Source organism: Saccoglossus kowalevskii, chromosome 13 (genome assembly GCF_978046115.1).
Source record: "Saccoglossus kowalevskii chromosome 13, keSacKowa6.1, whole genome shotgun sequence".
NCBI classification, from domain to species: Eukaryota; Metazoa; Hemichordata; class Enteropneusta; family Harrimaniidae; genus Saccoglossus; species Saccoglossus kowalevskii.
The window spans coordinates 675,339-698,603 of NC_140653.1; the positions used below are offsets into that span (position 1 = coordinate 675,339).

The following is a 23,265-nucleotide window of genomic DNA, read 5'->3' on the forward strand; positions in this document are numbered from 1 at the left end:
TATTAATAACTCATTTGCATAACTACTACTACTATTGTAAATAGCATATGACGTTTGGCAATAATAAACCAATCAGTGAATGGGGACAACAGGTATTGTACAACCACGTCGGGCGGTATAAGGCAAGTTTGGGGACTGGAAAATTATAGTGATTCACGATGTGACACTAGAAAGAGATACTTTCCTTTTTGAAGATACATTTTAAGCCAAGTTATTGAAAACTGTATTACAGAATAACCACCGGACAGAATTTAACCATGGTAAGTTAAATCATAAATTAGTTCGACAGGACTCCAGAAGGAGTACCTACACTTTATGCAATTTTTTTAAAGATTATGCTAATTTATTCATGACGTAGCAGTTTCTGTGCTCATGAATATTCATTAATGTGTGGATCAATACATTCTAAAGGGGCGATATATTATTTTGGGGGGAAGAGTTAGAAAGGGGGATTAGCAATCCTTAGGTGGTCAATACAAAAGAAGGTGACCATTTGGAGAGCAGCATTGATACTCGTGTCTGTTGTTGCACGTGACCTGCAGCTGTCAACTGTGTTGATTCTTCAACGACTTCGACTGGCTTCCATGTGAGGTAGTTTCTTGTGTTCCGTTTTTCTGACTTGAGTTCTTGATATACAGAAGTTGCTATTTATGTTTGTTTCTTTCTTTCATATCTTGTCCGGTAGGAGTGTCCTGTCCGTGATTCGAACTTGCAATCTTTGAGTTCCCAGCGATCTCTCACGATGCCTACATTGCAAATGAATGATTTGTTTTCATATTTAGCTTTATTACCAAACGCTTCAGCGTGGTATTAAGAGTTTGTTTTCAGGGGTGGGTGATACCAAGGTGGGAAATGGATGCACATATGGGGTTAATTCCTTGAATTGCAATATATAGTGTTTTCATGTTTCGTCTTACATTTCTGTGGTATTTTGTTCCGAAATTCAGTATGTTGTGTGCATTCCAGGGTTGTTCGTTTTGTGCTTAAAACACCGAATAAACGGCAAGGTAAAGACTATGTCTAATTATAGTAAACACGTACTGCGTGCGAGACTCGAACCGGCGCTGGCGTACGGCACCTAATCGCCTAGCTTCACGCCACTACACGTCTTCCCCTCGGCCACCGGGCATGGCATCCCCCAAAAAGGATGCTTAATAACCGAGCTTATCACGTGCAGAGAACATGAAACCCGTCCACGCGATCCGCGCCACACAGCGTGGCCAGAATGCGGCAAAGGCCTTCAGATCTGGCTGTAGTAGGATGGTGAAAGTAATGGTACAGTATTGTGACAGTGAATAAGTACTGAGAAATAATTCTAAACTCATAGTAGCTGTCGACATAGGAAGTAAAGTAAGCAAATAACACCGAATAAACGGCAAGGTAAAGACTAAGTCTAATTATAGTAAACACGTACTGCGTGCGTGACTCGAACCGGCGCTCGCGTATTTTTAGTGGCAGAGTCGAATAGTTTCACTTCCACTGGGAAATCTGCATTGTTGCTTGAATGAGAGCTAATTAAAGGCCCAGGTATACTATAAATACACTCATAAACAATAGGGATCATTTCCTTGCTTGTCACGCTGTAGTAAACAGCTCCAGCCAATCAAAGTCATGTGATGTTGGACCGCTGAAACAGGATGCATCATAGGCTACGCAAGTGATTAACACCATGCATTAGAATAGCCACACCTCCAGTTCCGGGGCAAGTGAATTGGGCCTTTAAACACATTTTCCAGACCGGCGAAAGAGTATGCAACAGCCAATTTTAACAGCCTGTCACATGATTTTACTCTGAATGTCAACATGAAAAGAGGCTAACCATTTTACGCAGGAGTAATTGGGAGTAGAATATGTGAGGGATAGTATCAACAGAGATGTGTATAGTGAAAAGTAATATCTATCCTTCTTTTGCATCTCTGAGCATTTCTGTTTTAGTATATTGGTTTGAAAATGTTGAACTTGCATGATTTGCAATGTGTTTTTTTTACTGGAACTCCCCTATTGATCGAATCCCGGGTTTGAACGAGAACGGCACGTGATTCGTTTGAATACAATGCTGATGGCAAACATGCCGTGCTACTGTGGTACTCCGCTGACGGGATGACTTACTAGTACTGCATGCTACAACTTCGCTTGTGATGTTGCTTGTTAGTCATGGATTAAATGATCTTGATCTTGATGTTGCTCATTTGACGTTGGTAATCTTTATTTGGAACTGAGTAACCTCCTGGTACTTCGTACTAGGATAAAAATCAGTCAACATACATCATGTTCTCTCAATCGTAGTATTCCATGTGATGTACACCTAATATGCCAAAAATGTTGTTGAACGATTTGAACTGGATAAAAATACTAGACGAAAATTTGTTTACAAAATAAAAATACTTTGGTTCCCAATGAAAACAAACCGGTAAAAAAAACACAATATGTTTTCGGCTGTTATCATGGTAGGACATGAACGTGAAGCTAACGTCTGTTTATAACTAAAACCGGGCACCTTATACAAGGTTCGCAAAATAACATTCAGTCTTTAGAAGTCACTTTATTTTATTGTTAGGACGTATTCAGCCGTTAAATGTATTATTTCCAACCGTTTTGCGATAGTATTTTCTAGATTGGAGGCAGCATTTACATTTTACTCAAAGTTCAAAGCTGCGTTGGGATTACGTTGGCAGTGGTAACAATGTCGGCGCCGGTGATCTCTTACCAGTGCGCAACGTAGCCAGAATAAAAGGCATGATCATTTAAACACTGCTATTACAAGACTGGTAGGAGGTAATACATTTGGGGCGAAAGTATTCAAAAAACAGATTTTGGCTGTTGCCATGGTAGCGGTAGGACAGAATTGTTTTTCCAATTAGTGATGGTACGACCTGCCTGTCAAGTATGAACAAAATCAGCCAAGCCAGAAAAAATCACAGAAAAGTTAAAAAGCCATTCCTGCTGAACAGATACTCTAACTTCGGGGTCAACTTTCTCATTAATGAAAAAAGATATCAAAAATTCAAATAGTAACTTTTGCCCACACTCAAGCCGAGTACAATGAGTTATGTCTGAGGTGTTGTTGTCTTATTGTTGTCACTTCCGCATTCCCCACATTGGTTCCTGTCAGGCGTCCATCGTTGATTTGTAGTTAGTTTATTTATTTCAGATTAACTTAATCACGAAAACGTACAAATAGTTTATTCTAAATCGACGAAAGCAAAATTCATCGTTCATTATCGTATAATTGTCACTTTGTGATCGTTTAGAAATCCAAGCGTATTCTCTTCCTCGTAAAATTTCCTTCAGTATAATAACGAACGATGGGGGCGCACTTCGCCGTGATAACGAGGCTCTAGTATCTCATATTCGGTAGTCTCCGTTCCGACTGCAACGTAGCCAAAATAAAAGGCATGAATACAAGACTAGTGGGAGGTAATAAATTTGGGGTCGAAAGTATTCAAAAAACAGTTTTTGGCTGTTGCCATGGTAGCTGTGGACCAGGATTGTTTTGCCAATTAGTGACGGTACGACCTGCCTGTCAATTATAAACAAAATTAGCCAAGCCAAACAAAATCTCAGTAAATTGTTGCCCACACTCAAGCGGATTAGAATGAGCTACGTCCATGCTTTTTAATCATAGAATTGTAGGGTGTGATACATTTGGCGTGAAGGTATTAAAAAATTCAGTTGTTGGCTGTTTCCATGGAAACGGTGGTCAGAATTTGTTTTCAGATTTTACCAATAGTAACTTTGTGCCCACACTCAAGCTGAGCAAAATGAGCTATGTCTGAGGTGTTGTATCCAAAATTTGTAGGAGATACATTTCCTGATAACTAGGGTGAAGGTGTGACCTACCTGCTAAGTTTGAGCGAAATCGGCCAAGCCAAACAAATCACAGAAGAATTAATACGTGAAAACACTAGAAATCACACACAGATACACAAAATTAAAGTGATTTTAAGGGCAATCCAAGTGGAGCGAATCGCCAATACCATGTTCATTTGCATATTGACCGTGAAAATATCAAAAACATCATTGCATGGGTGATATGCAAATTAGTTTTAGTCAAAATAAGTTACTGCTTAGAAGTACCATTACTGTTGTTCAAATTTCATTTCACTCGGCAAATATATTCATGTACCCAAACGTAAAGTATCGTACTTCTAAATATTGTTTATTTCTGCTATGTTTCGAAAAACGCTACTCTTGAACGGACTACTTTATTCGCTCTCAGACCTCATTTGCATATGGGGGTGTGGAAGTACCGATTTTGATTTCAGGGACGAATCAAAATAAACTGCAGTATATATGTAATAATGTGGAATACTTCCTTTCACTGTGAACATTTTTCCGCTAAAATAAATTCCAGTGAAAATGCCATTTCCCTCATACTCTATTGAGACTTGACACAGCACAGTGAAAATTTGATTCACACCGTATGCTTGAAAACTTTTCATCGAAAATAAATTAAGTGAAATTCTGTGTGATTTCATGAGAGTTGAAAATGAAAAAATTATATGACACCCAACCCTACCACTCCATACACAATGTAACCACACCTCAAAAACATCCTTTCACCAGTGTATTCTATTTGAATTCAGGAGAAATTTAAATAAACAAATTATATGACAACGAACTTAATTATAATTTCAACCTCTAGTTCAGCACTGATTAAATAAACTACCTCGTCTTTATGCCAACTTGAAGTTATTCAATGCCTACACCAGTGACTTCAAAATCTATGTTTCAATTCCAGGAATTTCACTTGCTATTAATTGTATGGGAGTGCCAGTCTTTTATTTTCCATTGTAATGTCAATTTCTTGTGATTACTCGGAAAATGAAGCTGTAACCACAGACCACAGTGCTGCAACTAAATCCTGGTATAAGCACCGGTTAGGCAGTCTTGAACTAAGCATGTGAAGCCAGCTGAGAGGTATATCCAATCCTATAGATTTCTCATTGTTTGGTAACTATTTGCTGCAAATGCAACAAAAATCAATATAAAAATATTACCCACACAGCATTCTACAGGTTACTTGTTTGTAGATATGTTGGTGATCGCCGCTGTGTCTGCGGAAGTACTATGGGAGATTGCATGATGGGAGTGAAAAGTCTTTTGATCAGTAAAATAATTTTAGAAAAGTGAAAACTAAAGTGACTGTGAAATAAAGGTGGGTTTTAAATATTAAATATTGAACTGGTATGAAAGGGCAGTACATGTAGCCGGAACGCAAGGTCAGAATCCGGGGTCAAAATACGTCACAATACATCCATCAAGGCGGTTGCAAAGTGTCAACAACTATGGATGAGGTAAAAGACTTGGAAATACATTAACCATGGTCAATAATCATACACAAAAAAATACAATAACACTAAATACACCGATCACTGGTAGCATAGTGGTTGTCGCATCAGACTCATGATCGGTAGACCCAAGTTCAAATCCTACATTAGGCTGAACATTAAAGGGTCGACCCCTACCCTGGGTGAGTGTGCCACAGACTCAATGGGAAGGCCAATTCCAATGGCCGAGATTCATTCACTAACGAATGCGACTTTTGGGGAACCTTGGTTAAGGTCCGCAGGTGCTTGTGTTCGACCGAGCCTGGTTGACGCCAGGATAGTGCATTTAAATTGCCATTTGATAGGGAGATGGCCACACAGCCCTGTCAAGTACCGGTAGTCCCAAACAGGAAATGACTTCTGTGGCAAAATGCACTATGTGTCAGCACTAGCACTTGCAATTTGCACTTAAAAAAAGAAAAAAAAAAGTCAGGAGTGACAACAGTGACATTCAATGACAACAAAAACATATTTAAAAAAAAAAACACTAACAACTATAAGGTAAAATTATGTTGATAAACTTTCCTAGACTGTTGGCAATGAATCTTTTATTCCCATAATATGCTCAAACATATCTTCTTTTGGTAATTTTAAAATATTATCATTGTATAATAATAGAGTATTCCAAAAGTTGCTACGTGCCTTTACAATTTCATCCTGTTTACGGTCAAAAAGAGCATGCATTTCGTCAACAACAGACTGCTCAGAACAAAATCTTTGCTCTGAGGGTATTTTTTGGTATCTTAATTTTTCAATTGGGAATATATATATTTAGTTTATATACTGATCGCGTCAATCATAAATTGTCTTATATTGTTTACGTCATTTGTTATTGTTCTGAGTAATCAGATGAGTAATATAAGACGGGAGCGTGTACAGAGAGCGTGTACATTTCTGAAATGAACATATAACCGATAATAAAAAACAAGTGCTACTTGGAGTGTGACTGATTTCTCAGCTCCTGAGAGCGAGGTTATTTGTAGATATGTTGGGAGACTGCATGTTGGAGTGAAAAGTCTTTCGATCAGTAAAATAATTTTAGAAAAGTGAAATGTAAAGTGACTGTGAAATAAAGGTTGGTTTTAAATATTAAATATCATGACATTTGGATGTAATAATGAAAGGAAATTGAACTGGTATGAAAGGGCAGTACGTCAAAATACATCACAATACATCCATCAAGGCGGTTGTAAAGTGTCGACAACTATGGATAAAGTAAAAGACTTCGTTTGCAGTTTGCGTGAATGGCCGGGGAGAAAAATTCATGCAAATTCTGTGCTTCAGTAACAGTATTTGCTTCTTCTTTTTTTTGTGCAATGGAAATACAAGAAATGCTTTCCGATTGTGTGCATGACAGCTTTGCCCACATATAATAAGACAGGATGATATGTACGGATATGTGTATGTTTCATGGATTAATAGGTCACTCCTTTGCTTCAATTCCAACTACATCTCTGGAATATCACTTGCTGTTTATCATCCATAATTTGATATCTCACAATGTGTCAATTGCGTATCTGAAAATTCTAACCACTATTTCGCAGAATTTGACCAGCCTTGCTTTTACCAGTGATTTAAGTCAACTCCAATATTTTCCTTCACAGTGAAGGTTAATGCAGATATATTGTAAATTACACAGAGGTAACATTACAATACATTTCCCTTCACATTCCCCTGTATTACATAACAATCTATGAGCTGAGGCAGTTATGGTTCTACAACCATCACCAGTTCTCTTGTTGTAATTTGTATATACCAATTCGTATATACCGAGGAAACGCCGCCGATTGAAGGTCATGTATTTTGTGACGTCACCAATTCGTGTGTAGGTACGGCTTCTAGATCCGTGCCTCGATATGAAATTCGGCGATAGTAATTGTTAATGTACTGCTACTAGTTACAAAATAATCTCAGTTTGTTTTTTTATTTTGACCGTATCCAACAGCAGATTCTTGTTGTAAAATGCTAGTTTATCAGCGTCTATGGCACATGTGCGCATTACTCGCCAGTTGTTTTCCCGGCTGCTTTATATTTTTTCACCCCCCCACTACTTCCCCATTTTCTTCCTTTTTATTTCCCACACCCCTTTTCTGAATTGTAACACTTTTAACGGCATTGTGAATTTAATCAGTTTCAGTAATTATTTACTTTCCTGTTGTGGTCTGGGGTACTTTGAGGCCTATGTTGAGGCCTAGTACCTTCTTTCTGCCAAACAATTTGTGTGTGTGTGTGATTCAGTTATCCTTTTTTTTAGCATATTGTAGCAAATGTTTATCTTGTACACATGCACTTGACTCACCTTGTTTATCATATGTACACATGCACTTGACTCTCATTGTTTATCTTGTACACATGCACTTGACTCACCTTGTTTATCATGTACACATGCACTTGACTCTCCTTGTTTATCTTGTACACATGCACTTGACTCTCCTTGTTTATCATGTACACATGCACTTGACTCTCCTTGTTTATCATGTACACATGCACTTGACTCACCTTGTTTATCATATGTACACATGCACTTGACTCTCCTTGTTTATCATGTACACATGCACTTGACTCTCCTTGTTTATCTTGTACACATGCACTTGACTCTCCTCGTTTATCTTGCACACATGCACTTGACTCTCCTTGTTTATCATGTACACATGCACTTGACTCTCCTTGTTTATCTTGTACACATGCACTTGACTCTCCTTGTTTATCATGTACACATGCACTTGACTCTCCTTGTTTATCATGTACACATGCACTTGACTCACCTTGTTTATCATGTACACATGCACTTGACTCGCCTTGTTTATCATGAACACATGCACTTGACTCACCTTGTTTATCATGTACACATGCACTTGACTCGCCTTGTTTATCATGTACACATGCACTTGACTCACCTTGTTTATCATGTACACATGCACTTGACTCGCCTTGTTTATCATGTACACATGCAATTGACTCACCTTGTTTATCTTGTACACATGCACTTGACTCTCCTTGTTTATCATGTACACATGCACTTGACTCTCCATGTTTATCATGTACACATGCACTTGACTCACCTTGTTTATCATGTACACATGCACTTGACTCACCTTGTTTATCATGTACACATGCACTTGACTCACCTTGTTTGTCTTGTACATATGCACTTGACTCTCCTCGTTTATCATGTACACATGCACTTGACTCTCCTTGTTTATCATGTACACATGCACTTGACTCACCTTGTTTATCATGTACATATGCACTTGACTCTCCTTGTTTATCATGTACACATGCACTTGACTCACCTTGTTTATCATGTACATATGCACTTGACTCTCCTTGTTTATCATGTACACATGCACTTGACTCACCTTGTTTATCATGTACATATGCACTTGACTCTCCTCGTTTATCATGTACACATGCACTTGACTCGCCTTGTTTATCATGTACATATGCACTTGACTCTCCTTGTTTATCATGTACACATGCACTTGACTCGCCTTGTTTATCATGTACATATGCACTTGACTCACCTTGTTTATCATGTACATATGCATATGACTCTCCTCGTTTATCATGTACACATGCACTTGACTCTCCTTGTTTATCTTGTACACATGCACTTGACTCACCTTGTTTATCATATGTACACATGCACTTGACTCATCTTGTTTATCTTGTACACATGCACTTGACTCACCTTGTTTATCTTGTACACATGCACTTGACTTGCCTTGTTTATCTTGTACACATGCACTTGACTTGCCTTGTTTATCATGTACACATGCACTTGACTCTCCTTGTTTATCTTGTACACATGCACTTGACTCACCTTGTTTATCTTGTACACATGCACTTGACTCACCTCGTTTATCTTGTACACATGCACTTGACTCACCTCGTTTATCTTGTACATATGCACTTGACTCTCCTTGTTTATCTTGTACACATGCACTTGACTCGCCTTGTTTATCATGTACACATGCACTTGACTCACCTTGTTTATCTTGTACACATGCACTTGACTCACCTCGTTTATCTTGTACACATGCACTTGACTCACCTCGTTTATCTTGTACATATGCACTTGACTCTCCTTGTTTATCTTGTACACATGCACTTGACTCGCCTTGTTTATCATGTACACATGCACTTGACTCGCCTTGTTTATCATGTACACATGCACTTGACTCACCTTGTTTATCATGTACACATGCACTTGACTCGCCTTGTTTATCATGTACACATTCACTTGACTCGCCTTGTTTATCATGTACACATTCACTTGACTCGCCTTGTTTATCTTGTACACATGCACTTGACTCGCCTTGTTTATCATGTACACATGCACTTGACTCTCCTTGTTTATCATGTACACATGCACTTGACTCACCTTGTTTATCATGTACACATGCACTTGACTCGCCTTGTTTATCATGTACACATTCACTTGACTCGCCTTGTTTATCATGTACACATTCACTTGACTCGCCTTGTTTATCTTGTACACATGCACTTCTACATGTATTTGTACTTAGACTGCTGGTATGTCATGTCATGACTTGATAAGAGAAAAGATTATTTTGTTTGTTTGTTATGGGATATTTATTTTATTTTATGTTGTGCATTTCTCTAATGATTGTAATATCTTCTTAATTCTGCAAGTCAAGAAAAAAAGATTTTGCCCATGTAATATGAATCATGATAACATAACATAGTGTTTTTTATTTTGATGCATTTTGAAAATTGTAATTTATTCCAGCATTTGGTTGCACCAAATTTAACAATAATATTGGGAAGCAAAGGAAGTTTTTGCAGTTACCCTGCTTTATGTGTGTATGTCTGTCCCACCATTATCTTGAAAACCAATTTTTGCATTTTATTGAAACTTGGTACATAGATGCTCTGGGACAACACAACACAAATAATTTGATTAAAGTTACCATGGTAATGCTCATTAATTACCTAATTTGCATTGGTAATCTTCATATCTCAATAAAATTTGATTTTAATTAAACTTGTTGGAATTAATCATACTACAAACCACAATCAAAAATAAATATTCTCAGCACACAGAATTTCTTCCTGAGCGTTCTTTGATTTTTAACTATTATTATTAAATGAACAGTTCATACAATTATCTAAACTGTCTTGAAATTGCTTTGCTAATTCATATTCCATAATAATGGGTCCAGAAAACAGGCTGATTTTTACTTACTTGGTAATTTGATGTGTTTAAGTAGATATACTCATATTAAGTGTCCAATTTTCAGGCAGTTTGTGTTTTTGTATTGCTCTGTATGAATACATGTCGTGAAACTTTAAAGTTAAATCATCTATGGCGAGAGAAATAGAAGAAGAAAAGCGTGTTGTACAATTAAATGTTTTGCTTTATTCATTCATTGATTTAATTCTCAGACAAAATTCTGACTTTAAATTACACACATGTAAAAACAGTGAGTTTTTATGGTATTCAGTGCATTGCACTTGCATGGCTTCTCCTCATTGTCTGCCGTTTAGTGGTGCACTTTCACTTCGACAGAAGTTGGAAAAACAGACTGTAGCCGGACTCAGAATCTTTTTTTTTTAAACATGATTTATTATATTATTATAATTTGTTTGTCCATTTCTACAAATGTCCATTCCAGCATCTCTAGTGGGAACACATTTTGTGGTAATTTTGTTAAAAAGACTAATATTGTTTATTTTCAGAAATGACTTCGTTTGAAGCTTTTTTTGCAAGACCAAATAATCAGTATGTTCGACAGCCCGATGTTAAAGATTCTGATAAAGAAGTAAGTTGTATGAACAATTTGTCTTTCATTATAGCTACATGTATAAATTAACTTTTAATTGGCACATTCTGAAAGAAAATATATACAAGGAGACATTTTGTCTGATTATTTTGACAGCAAGATTACCAATGTCATTGCACATGCTTTTCATGAGAGCTTTTCTTTGATCACCATTTGTTGTTTTAAAAAACCTTCCATCTGTGAATGATGTTTCCATGATCTGTCTGTGTAAGTGTTTGCTTTGATAAGCCCCTGGTATCTGAAGTTATGGTCCAATTATGATGAACAGCATACATGTATGGGCTGGAGATAGAAGATGGGTTATGTATACATGTATTTAAACATTATGAACTGATTGCAGTTAACTTCATGAGGCCCAGGTTATAATTTCTGCATATCTCTTCTTTGCTCAGGGGATATATTTTATATCTTTAAAATTTTTGACATATACTGTAGTTTCATTATGATTGCTTTTCGCATGATCAATCACTATTGTGTCCATTATAGTTAAGGTATTTTTAATATTTTTTTTTATCTTAAGTGGAATCTACAAAATAAGTTTTCAACACTTGAAAGTAGGCAAGCTTTTTCTAATTGATTAGATTTGGCAAATGCAATTCATGGAAAAGCCAGTAAAACAAGTTTTGAAGCAGCACAATGTTGCATCGAGATATAGCAAAGCATACTTCTACATTCTATGAAATAAATGACAAGGTTATGATAAATCTGCAAGCTAAAACAAAGCTGACAGGAAAAAATAAACCTTGGTTAGCTGAAGGGATAGTTATTGATTACAATGATGACACTAACATGTATAAAGTAGAAATGCAAATAAAAAGAAGAATTAAGTATATCAGTGGTTCTCTCTATCTGACCTAACCAGCACCACTCATGCTAAAGAAAGAGACAGGCGATCAGCAGGTCGTCTACTCATGCTAAAGAAAGAGACAGGCGATCAGCAGGTCGTCTCAAAATAGATTAATTAATTCTTGTAAATATTATGAGTTAATAGCGTACAGGCAATATAACATTGTGCAGATTAAGTGTTATAAAATTAATCATTTTAATATAACACAGGTTTTTCTAGAAAAAAACTGCAAGAGGGAGCACTGCAATTCAGCGGCACCACCAAGTGGGGGAGATAGGCTTCTCCCTACCGGGGTGTTGAGTTTTTGATAATTCTAAGTTTAAATATAATGGAGCATTCTATGGCTTCCTTGGGGCCAAAATTACTATCAGACAGGTCACAGTTGAAGACTGTGGCCACATGTGATCACTGGTCAATCAGAATTTTATGGTTGCCAGAGGATCTGCTCCCCAGGGTAAGGGGGCGCATGGCCATGGCATGAGGGCGCTGCACCCCTGTTTCCTTGTTTAAAAAAATCGCTGAATATATTTCATAGCAGACACTGATAGGGTTCTACCTTTAAAACAACCATTTAGACTAGAAAAAAATGATGGCCTGAAACATTAAGACGTTTTTGATGAAACTTAGTGCATAAATGCACTGTGCCAATTAATTTGAGTTTGTTTCGTTCGTACGTACGACCGTCCGGGGCTATATCTTGGACACCCATTGAAGGATTTCATTCAAACTTTACATGAAGACAATACACAATGTCTTACATATGCGCGTCATTTTGGATGTAAAATTTGCTATTTCTGATACCTAAACGTGTCCGGAGCTGTTCCTCAGAGATGACTAGGCCAATTTAAATCAAAGTTGATATGTTGATCATACATTGGGTTGGGTTATAGGTGCACGTCATATTTTTTTCGTGATTCGAACAAATATGGCTGACTGGCGGCCATTTTGTTTTTCATGGTACCCATGCTACTTTCTCTTGAATGCAATGAACATTTCTCTTTAAATTTTGTACGAAGGTAGTATACCAAGAGATACATCTGCACCAACATGATTTTTGTGATTCAATTCAAGCGCGGTGGTCGTCGGTGACATTTGTGTTGATAAACATTGATTTTCCCACAATCCAATGCGCTCTTCAAAAGGAATTCACAAGTCGGTGACTATTTCGATACCTTCAACTCACCTGATAATTACCTAATTAAAGCTTGGAAATGTCTCAGTTTGTACTCGTTGACCTGCACAACAATCAAAGTCGCCATCTTTGTTTATATGAGACCCATATATCTCGCGCATGCGTGGCGCGACGACTAACGCCCTTTCAATATGGCTGGCCGACGCCAAATTTTCATGTAAAAGCACTATAAATCGTCATTTTTATAGTCCGGAGCTGTTTCTCAGAGATGACTATGCCAATTTGGATCAAAGTTGGTATGATGATCATACATATTGGGTTATAGTTGCATGTCATATTTTTTCTGTGATTCAAACTAATATGGCTGACTGCTGGCCATTTTGTTTTTCATGATACCCATGCCTACTTTCCCATGAATGCAATGAACATTTCTGTTTAAATTTTGTACAAAGACAGTATACCAATAGATACATCAACATGAACATTATTTTTGTAATTTGATTCAATATGACTGCCCAATGTCCAATTCTCGTGTAAAAGCACTAAATCATAATTTTTTACAAATCCATCTCCTAATGGTTTCAATCTAATCTCAATGACTTCATCAGCATCTAATTGATATGTCAGATCACAAAATTTTGGACGGGGACTGTGACATTAACAATGACTTGTTCCCTAATTAGCATAATAATTCATAATTTTTTGGTTCTAATCACATTTCAATTAAACTTGGTGCATAGATGTACGTCTGTTACATTGCGCAGACCTCATTAGTTTTACACCTAAATCTGTTCATATTAATTAGTTTTCAGCTTTTTCATCAATATCTCAAGTACAAGTAATTTTTAATGTGTCTCCAATACTCTCAGCACACAGGAGTCCTTTCTAAGCTTTCTTTGATTCTAGACTTGACAGAACCATTTCATTGATAGGTGTGCTGTCTATGATTCACTATTTTATTGTGCTGGCCAACATTATTTTGTATTAACTTGCTTGATCTTTGAATATAATTTATAAATATCTCAAAAACCATTCTGTCTATTTTTCTGAAACTTGGCATCATGATAGCTTGTGTGAATATCTCCAGGGCATTTTTTTTTATTTGGCTTGAATCATTTTAAAATTACTTTTTGGTCCAAAAAAACCCCCAAAATCAGGCTTTTCTAGTGTAGGTATTCTCTGTCCAATTACCATACATGGTGAGTGCCACAATTTGCATAGTAAACATTTTGTGTTATTTTTTTCTGATACACACTTCTCTTATCAAATTGTAGTTTCATAATAAAGAATGTATATTATTTGATGTGTTCATGTATGTTGTGATGGTTTATCGCATAAATTATTCGTTTAATGATAGATTAAATAGTACTAATTTGAATTTATCACACATGCGCAGTTACGCATAAAACGACCATTGGACAATATGGCAGTGTGATTCGATGTCTCCAATTTCGCTATGAAACTCACAGTATAATAATTGTTTTGATAGAATACAATGCGTGATGTGTATTTGTGATTACATGGGCGCTGTCTTAATAAAGTAGTGTGTTTTATTGGACGAATTGAACACTTGCTGCGCTGTTTTATTAGAGAGTTTAAGATTTGCGTACGTAACGGGAACGTAACGTGTTGTTCTAATTTCGTTTGCGTTACGTTCTCGAGTGTCAGAAAATGATTAAGTACAAGCGCCCACGACGGGACCGTAACTGAAACAAAACCACGTCAATCCGTCTGTCACTGGGCAACCATAATATTATAACTATCCAATAAAATTTGTTAAGTCATTTCACGTCCGGAATCTGAATTAGTAGTTAGTTCCCAGACATTTGACAGAGCTCTCGCTATTTCCATCCACTCTGCTGAGGCCCCAGGCCTGTTTGCCGAATCCTCTTTCAGCAAATCAATGTCATGCGTTTTCAGTGAGTATAAATATCAGCTAAAATGCATCCAATATTTCTTATTTTATCATAAATATACAAAAAACAATCTAATATAAAACGTGTTATCAATGTCAGTGAAAATTATTCCAAATTGACAGCGAGAAAAGCTCTCGGAAATCAACTACGAGTCAGTCACCTTCATTACGTTCAAAACGAATGCCGTACGACCAGGCAACCGATGACGTCATTGGTTCGCGCGGAGGTCATGCACAAAGCAGTTACGTATCCGTTCTCGTTCCGTTCTCGTATGCGCATCTTAATGTCTCTATTGCACGAACTGGTCACTGACAGGCAACGACCAGCGGCTATATTCATAGCTGCGGTTCCATAGCTCTTTTGTACGACTGACAGCTGATTTTTACATCTATATTTATATTCTTAGTATTGTTTTGTATCTTGTCAGTCGCCTCTGGGGCCGACTAATATCGCCCAGCAATAAAAAAGTCGGGCGGCGACAAGAGAGCTATGAACCACATACGGCTATTCATCGAATCACGATTGAGTAAATACACGAGGTACAGGAACGTGTGTTCAAGGTTAACCTCGATACAATTCTAGTGATAACTCCTAGCTTATCCCGGGTGTCTTGCATCATGGAGTGCATTTAGAAGATAAGTGTGTTTTTACGGCGTGTCACTGAGAAAATATTAAACCGGTGCTGATAGTGCGACATTGCACTGAGTACCGTCGCATCGCCTGAGCGTGGATGGTCTGTGCGAATGCACATGAAATCGTAATGCGGTCAATCATGTCAGTCGGTAAATGGAATCAAACGCAAACCTCAAAAGTGGTCTGAGCGCAAACATATTATTCAACATCATCGCAAGGTACTGACATGTTTTTACGGAGTTTCACTGAGAGAATATTAAACCGGTACTATCAGTATGACATTGCACAGCCCTGTGTAAATGCCTGTTGTTCCGGCCGCTAAAAACTGTAGGGTGGCGTACACATGGCTAGACATTTCACCGAGAGTACCGTTCACTTCGCCTGAGCGTGGGTGGTCTGTGCATGGAGTTTTTTTAGCTCCAGGTCTGTGCGAAGCACACGAAATCGTAATGCGGTCAATCATGTCAGTGGGTAAATGGAATCAAATTCAAATATTATTCAACATCATCTGTAGGTTGTTTTCTTGGCTCCGTGAATCATAATAACATATTGAAACGCGACTTGTCGTTTTCAAATTAAACATTTTGAAGAAAAAAAAAAACGAACTCGAGTGTCGACGATAGCATTATGTTGATATATATCCAAAACTCGTAAAAACTAATGTACTTTTATTAAATAATGCCAGAGAGGGGGAAATTTCATTTCTTTTCGGAAAACAGCACCGTCCAGCCAGCTTTCATAGCATGTCGTGATGTCATGACAGACAACTCACTGAACTCTTGAAGTACACGAAACGTGATTGGTCATTTTTCGACATGATTGGTTGCGACCCGGAATTAGTTCACTCTCGCTCAACTTTCCTGGTAAGTAGCGTGAATTTATCGTTGCCTCTGCCATTTTAATAGTGTGTCATTTTATCGTGGATTTTTTCTAAAGTCCAATTATGAATATTTGTGATCGAACAACTTTTGTTAATACTTTTTTGATAATTAATGTTGTTAATAGAGACATTAAGATGCGCATACGAGAACGGAACGAGAACGGATACGTAACTGCTTTGTGCATGACCTCCGCGCGAACCAATGACGTCATCGGTTGCCTGGTCGTACGGCATTCGTTTTGAACGTAATGAAGGTGACTGACTCGTAGTTGATTTCCGAGAGCTTTTCTCGCTGTCAATTTGGAATAATTTTCACTGACATTGATAACACGTTTTATATTAGATTGTTTTTTGTATATTTATGATAAAATAAGAAATATTGGATGCATTTTAGCTGATATTTATACTCACTGAAAACGCATGACATTGATTTGCTGAAAGAGGATTCGGCAAACAGGCCTGGGGCCTCAGCAGAGTGGATGGAAATAGCGAGAGCTCTGTCAAATGTCTGGGAACTAACTACTAATTCAGATTCCGGACGTGAAATGACTTAACAAATTTTATTGGATAGTTATAATATTATGGTTGCCCAGTGACAGACGGATTGACGTGGTTTTGTTTCAGTTACGGTCCCGTCGTGGGCGCTTGTACTTAATCATTTTCTGACACTCGAGAACGTAACGCAAACGAAATTAGAACAACACGTTACGTTCCCGTTACGTACGCAAATCTTAAACTCTCTAATATCTATTCTGAGTAATCCTGTAATTAAGCGATTTGGACCCTTCACTGTTTACATGAGTCAGAGCATGTGGCCCCCGGTGTGGCCACCCATGCTAGATCAGCGTATACGTGTGTGTGTGGGGGGGGGGGGGTAAACTGAAATACGTTTGTAATAGTAATAGTAATAGTCTTTATTGAAGTCATATCCTAAAAATGGACATAGATCTAAGTACAATAAAGCATGGTTGTCATTCCATATTAGAAACATTCAGAATAAAAAACTGCGGTCATGAATAGAAATAATTATTTACTTCATTACACATGCTTTGGGACACTTGCACCTTTTGGGCTAAATCTGTTTTATACGCACAATTTGGATTATTTCTTAAATGACTCAACAGGTTTGAATCAAATTTGTCAGGCATATACATTGATGTAATCTTCGTGTCATATTGTTGGGAATAATTTGCATATGTAAATTAGCTAATTTACATATTATTTATTCACTAAATTGGGGTTATCTCATGAACATCTCAACAGATTTGATGTAATCTGCATGTCATGTTGCTAGTGTGGATGATTTGCATATGCAACTTAATAGCTAAATTACATATTGTTTTGATAGTGCCGACGAATGCGTGGTCTATGCCAGTATTTTATTTGTGCAATCATTATTATTTGAATTGGATATCTACCCTGTTCTTCCCTGACACAAATGGATTTGATAGTCACATGGGGCAAGTGTTCCCTGTAAGCCTCATTTGCACACAACTTGCTCAGTGAGATGACCAAGTTGCTCAGTGAAATACATCCATTTGAGCAACTTTTCCATAAATTTCATTTTGTAGTAAAAATGTACACTTAAAGGCCCAGTAGCTGTAATGAAAACGTCTCTAACGGCGTTCTAAATAACTATTTTGGGTTGAAAACTTGTTGCAATTGCTTATCTCCTGTTATAATAAAATTTACATCGATCTCTGTGCGGATACGAATGCGGAGAAAATGCTCACGATCGAACTCAACGCCATATTTCTAGGTGGTCTGACTGCATTGACGCTGCAGTTCGGTGTCTTCTACACCGATCTGACTCATATCGCACTAGGTGTGCCGGGAGTTTGTTCGAAATTTCGAACGTTTCGAAGTCAATTGTCGATTGCCACGTATTTTACGGATATATTAAATCGTTTCAGAGACCTGTTTACTAAATAATGATAAATGAAACTTAGAAAGCTTGTAAGAACAAACTGGGCCCAAATCGCACAAATTGCAATAAGTTTACGCTGGTTCGGATGGAGTTCTACGCGTCATTTTATCGCGCTCAAGGACGTTCTATTTTCGAACTAGTTGAAACCGGAAATAACGCAACTACTTTCGAACAATATTTCACTAAAATATGTGATTCAAAGGCAACCCAAATTGTAAAAAGCAATATCAAGTTCCGCGTATAAACACTGTTGTAAAGAGGCGGCGGAGCGGAATTTTAGCCAAAATCGGCTAGTAAGGCGTCATATGACACAGGTTTGTGCTGGGACAGCGCTTCCGGTGACGACACAATGGTAAGGCGTCATATGACACAGGTTTGTGCTGAGACAGCGCTTCCGGTGACGACACAACGGTAAGGCATCATATGACACAGGTTTGTGCTGGGACAGCGCTTCCGGTGACGACACAACGGTAAGGCGTCATATGACACAGGTTTGTGCTGGGACAGCGCTTCCGGTGACGACACAACGAAGTACTCGGAATTGCGCACGCGCAAACAATCAGTAATGACGTATGATGGTTTAACAAACGGAGGTTAGGGTACGTACAATAAACACTTCACAATGTTGATTCAGTGCTTTTAGCGAGCTTATAAAGCATACAGAAGGGCCCGGTACCAAATAATTGAACTAGTTTCAGCTAATAGAACGGAAATAATTGCTATTCATGTAGAACACGTTTGCAATAAAAAAAACTAGGTCGTTACAGCTAGTGTATCTTTAAAGAAGGTTTTCAAATATAAATTGCTTAAGTTAAGTGCCAAATTTGTTTAGAGGGAACATGATGATGGGGCAGTGTTCTTAATCAAACAGTTTACTTTTTGTATTAAAGTTTAATACAATTTGTTTGTGCCCAAAATTAATACTTTCACATTCTTCAAATCAGAATTAAATGTCAGAATTTATTAAATTTTATGTGCATGCACTTTGCTCAATTCATGTCAAAATCTTGATTTTATTTTGATGGTAGCTTATAGTATCTTCAGATCAGGCTTTGAAAATTCACTTGCCCTGATAAAATCCTTGTTCTATTACAGTGAACCAGTCTTGTTTTGTATTCCATCATCAGGGTACTTAATTGTTTTTACTGTAAAATGTTAATTGCTTCTGTAAAATGTTTTTCAAATTCACAATTTGTCAAGTCCTGTAGTTATGTATACATGTCGGAGTAATTTCTGAATCATTTATCTGTGAAGCATTGTAATTGAAACATGCAATATTTGTTAATCGCTTTATTCATTACGTTTTATACAAGTTCAATAATACTGTATTCTGACTTATACATTGTTGCAAAATACGGATTCTGAAGTGAGACGACGACATGAATGCGAACGTGGTAGAAACCACCGCAGGATGTTCTTTTGTTTCAATTTTTATATTCATCCAATTAGAAGTTTTCCCACTAATTTTCTTACACGGTCAAGAGTTTATCGATGTATATCAAGGGCATACTGCCAATTCTGTATCATTCCTGCAATTTGTGTTATATCGTTGATATCGAGTTGTAAGTCTCCGGATTGCCAGCGGGTTTTCCGTTAGTGAATAAATTCTGAGTTTTCATTAAGTCGTTCTTCTGTGGTGATTGGTGCTGATTGTGTAGCAGATAATTTTGCATACTATATTTCGTTACATTTCCATATCCGCAACGTATCGTCCCCCACAATACAGTAAAGACCCTGCCTGTCTATGCTTCTAATGATTACTATCTGCCATTTTATTTACTACCTTATACTAAAATATCTTTGGATATTTAGAGTACTAACGAATTCCAACTTATGGTCCGGTTAGACTTAAAATACACCACGAATATTCACTTTTGAGATATCATTTTTGGTATGTGTTGGTTCTTGGATATCTAAGCTTCGTCGTCCTGTACTTCGTTTAGTAATTTGAACTTCCCAGTTTGCGTAAAAAGGAAGAGTTTCGCGATTTTGACATCGAAAATGGCTTTGCTTCATTATTTGCTGAGGAACGGCCGCTTAGGTATGTGCTCTGTAACTTATAGCACATGAACCTAAAAACGTTAGGTAATCAAACAAAAATGACGTTGTACTAATGTCCAAGAAGTACGTTCAAGGTCTTCATTTTTTTCGTAGCATAAAAACGATTTGCTCCCTCGCTTATTGTGACACCCTCAAATCAACTGATTTCCATTCCCTCAAGAGTCAAAATGGTATGTGCCTCCATTTTACGCTACGACTAGAAAAAAGTCTTTTTTGCTTGACTTGTTCATTTGCCTTCAATTACGTTTCAGTGGCTGTCACTGTCGCATTCTGAGTCTTGCCGATAACATTTTGGTTCAAATCCACGTAGCTATCGCCGAAAATTCAAGAAATCTTTCATTTCTTTGACAACTAACATGCTGGAAATCAAATTAGCATAACAATAAATTCCTAGAAACGAAAGAATATGTAAACTCTGCACAGATGATAAAATTGAAGACGAGTACCATTTCTTAATAGGATGCAGTAAATATGACATACCCCGTAATAAATTATTTAAATATATACAGGGCAAAAAATCTGACTTCTTGAAAATGAATGAAGACGAAAAATTCCGATTAATTATGACAAGCTTTGCAGGAATAGAAACTGCACAATTCATACATACAAGGATGAACTTAAGAGATGAAACATAGCAACTCCATCAAATTAGTCTGCAGGTAGTTTTAATGCAATGGCATATTTAGTAGCTTAGTAGTTTTATTGTTATACTAATTTTCATGTATTTTTTTCCTCCATTCTTAGTTACATGTATTCAATGTTTTATTTGTGATTCTGGTGGATTGAACTGTACTTCCGTCTTGCTTTGTACTAAACAATAACATTAGCTTATGTTTAATGTGCTATTTGTGATATTAGTTGTGTGAAGTATTATTTCTGTTCTTGTTTTGCAACCATAAAATTACTCTCTGTAGTAGATTTTCGTGTTGAATAAAATTATTATTATTATTATTATTATTATTATTATTATTATTATAACAATGCGTTCGAAGTTGTTGCCATTTTATTCGACAGCTTTCCACACCAGTGCCACACCACATACAACTAAAACATTTAAACTTTTGTTGGGAAATTCACGTGTAAATTGCAATCTTAAGTCGCGTACCATGAATTACGTTTTACAGTCCCTCAAGTTTGTTCCACAGACTGCAGTCGCACCAGAGATAACCAGAACATTGATTCGTTTCAAAAACGTTCGTCGTTAAATTCAGGTTTAAAAACGTGTTTGACCTTTGTGAATTGATGATAAGCCAACAATCATGGTAGATTGGGCCCGACTTTCTGTCGATCGGAAACGCAAGGGAGATAAGACTCGATTTTCATAGACACAGGTCGTTTAGATCGGACGGTTACTTTTGTTTCAGGTTCGTTGTTGTTTTGGGTGAATATAGAACATGTTCAAGCCCAAAATTGTAGCAATAATGTTCACGTCGCTGTACGTTAAAACACACTCTCGAACTTGACAACATTCACTTACGGACCACTAAGATTGATGATTCGATTGCTGACCGGGATATCTGCATTTAGTGTTCATTTCTATGCAATATAAAATCATATCGATGCTGTGGGTGGCGAAGGCTGACAGATTGTTTTGGTTCTGGGGCCGGCTCTCATGGCACGGGCAACTGACATTAGCTGACTTTTTTAGCTCCGCTGTCGACTTTGTCGAGCGGAGCTTATCATATGAGTGATTGTCCGTCGTCGTCCGTCGTCGTCGTCCGTGTCAATGTTTTACTTTTTCGACTTCTTCTTGAAAACTACAAGCCTGAATGCTTTGATACTTGGTGTATATGTACCTTGGGTAGACCTCTCTCAGATTTGTTCATTTCATGATGATATCTTCAATTCTCTAATTTTGGTGAATATTTTTGTCATTTTTGGTAAAAAGTGATATTTTCGACTTCTTGTTGAAAACCGCAAGTCCAATTGCTTTGATATTACATATATAGGTACTACATGTGGACCTCTCTCAGATTTGTTCATTTTGTAATGATATCTTTAATTCTCTAATTTTGGTGAATATTTTTGTAATTTTTGGTAAAAAGTGATATTTTCGACTTCTTGTTGAAAACCGCAAGTCCAATTGCTTTGATATTACATATATAGGTACTACATGTGGACCTCTCTCAGATTTGTTCATTTTGTAATGATATCTTTAATTCTCTAATTTCGGTGAATATTTTTGTAATTTTTGGTAAAAAGTGATATTTTCGACTTCTTGTTGAAAACCGCAAGTCCAATTGCTTTGATATTACATATATAGGTACTACATGTGGACCTCTCTCAGATTTGTTCATTTCATGATGATATCTTTAATTCTCTAATTTTGATGAATATTTTTGTAATTTTTGGTAAAAAGTGATATTTTCGACTTCTTGTTGAAAACCGCAAGTCCAATTGCTTTGATATATTATACATATAGGTACTACATGTGGACCTCTCTCAGATTTGTTCATTTTCTAATGATATCTTCTGTTCTTTAATTGCCATGTGCATTGCTAACAGCGGAGCTATCTCAGCCGACAGGCTGCTTGTTTTACTATTCTGACGTGTTCTGGGCTGTATATAACAGTCAGACACTGACAAGTAAGTACTAGTAAACAGCCCGGGACATAGTCAATATAGGAGTCTGAATCAGTTAGGCCCTGAAAATAGCACAGTCATCGCACAGTATTCCATTACTGAACGAAGTTCCCATAACAATCTTATGCCTACAAATCATCCCATAATTA

The 23,265-nt window shown here is 37.2% G+C and overlaps 1 long non-coding RNA gene across 7 annotated transcripts in view; it reads left to right on the forward strand.

Moving 5' to 3' along the window:
• Window positions 1-73: 73 nt before the first annotated feature.
• LOC144342963 (uncharacterized) overlaps window positions 74-23,265 on the forward strand; it is a 62,768-nt gene continuing 39,576 nt past the window's right edge. For 5 of the 7 annotated variants that reach the window (XR_014931357.1, XR_014931354.1, XR_014931356.1 and 2 more), the window contains exons 1-2: window positions 430-591; window positions 11,034-11,116. This is a non-coding gene — a long non-coding RNA (uncharacterized LOC144342963). Of the gene's footprint in view, window positions 261-429; window positions 592-11,033; window positions 11,117-16,492; window positions 16,529-23,265 lie in introns of those variants that run through there. The other 2 variants (XR_014931352.1, XR_014931358.1) reach the window with 2 other exon arrangements.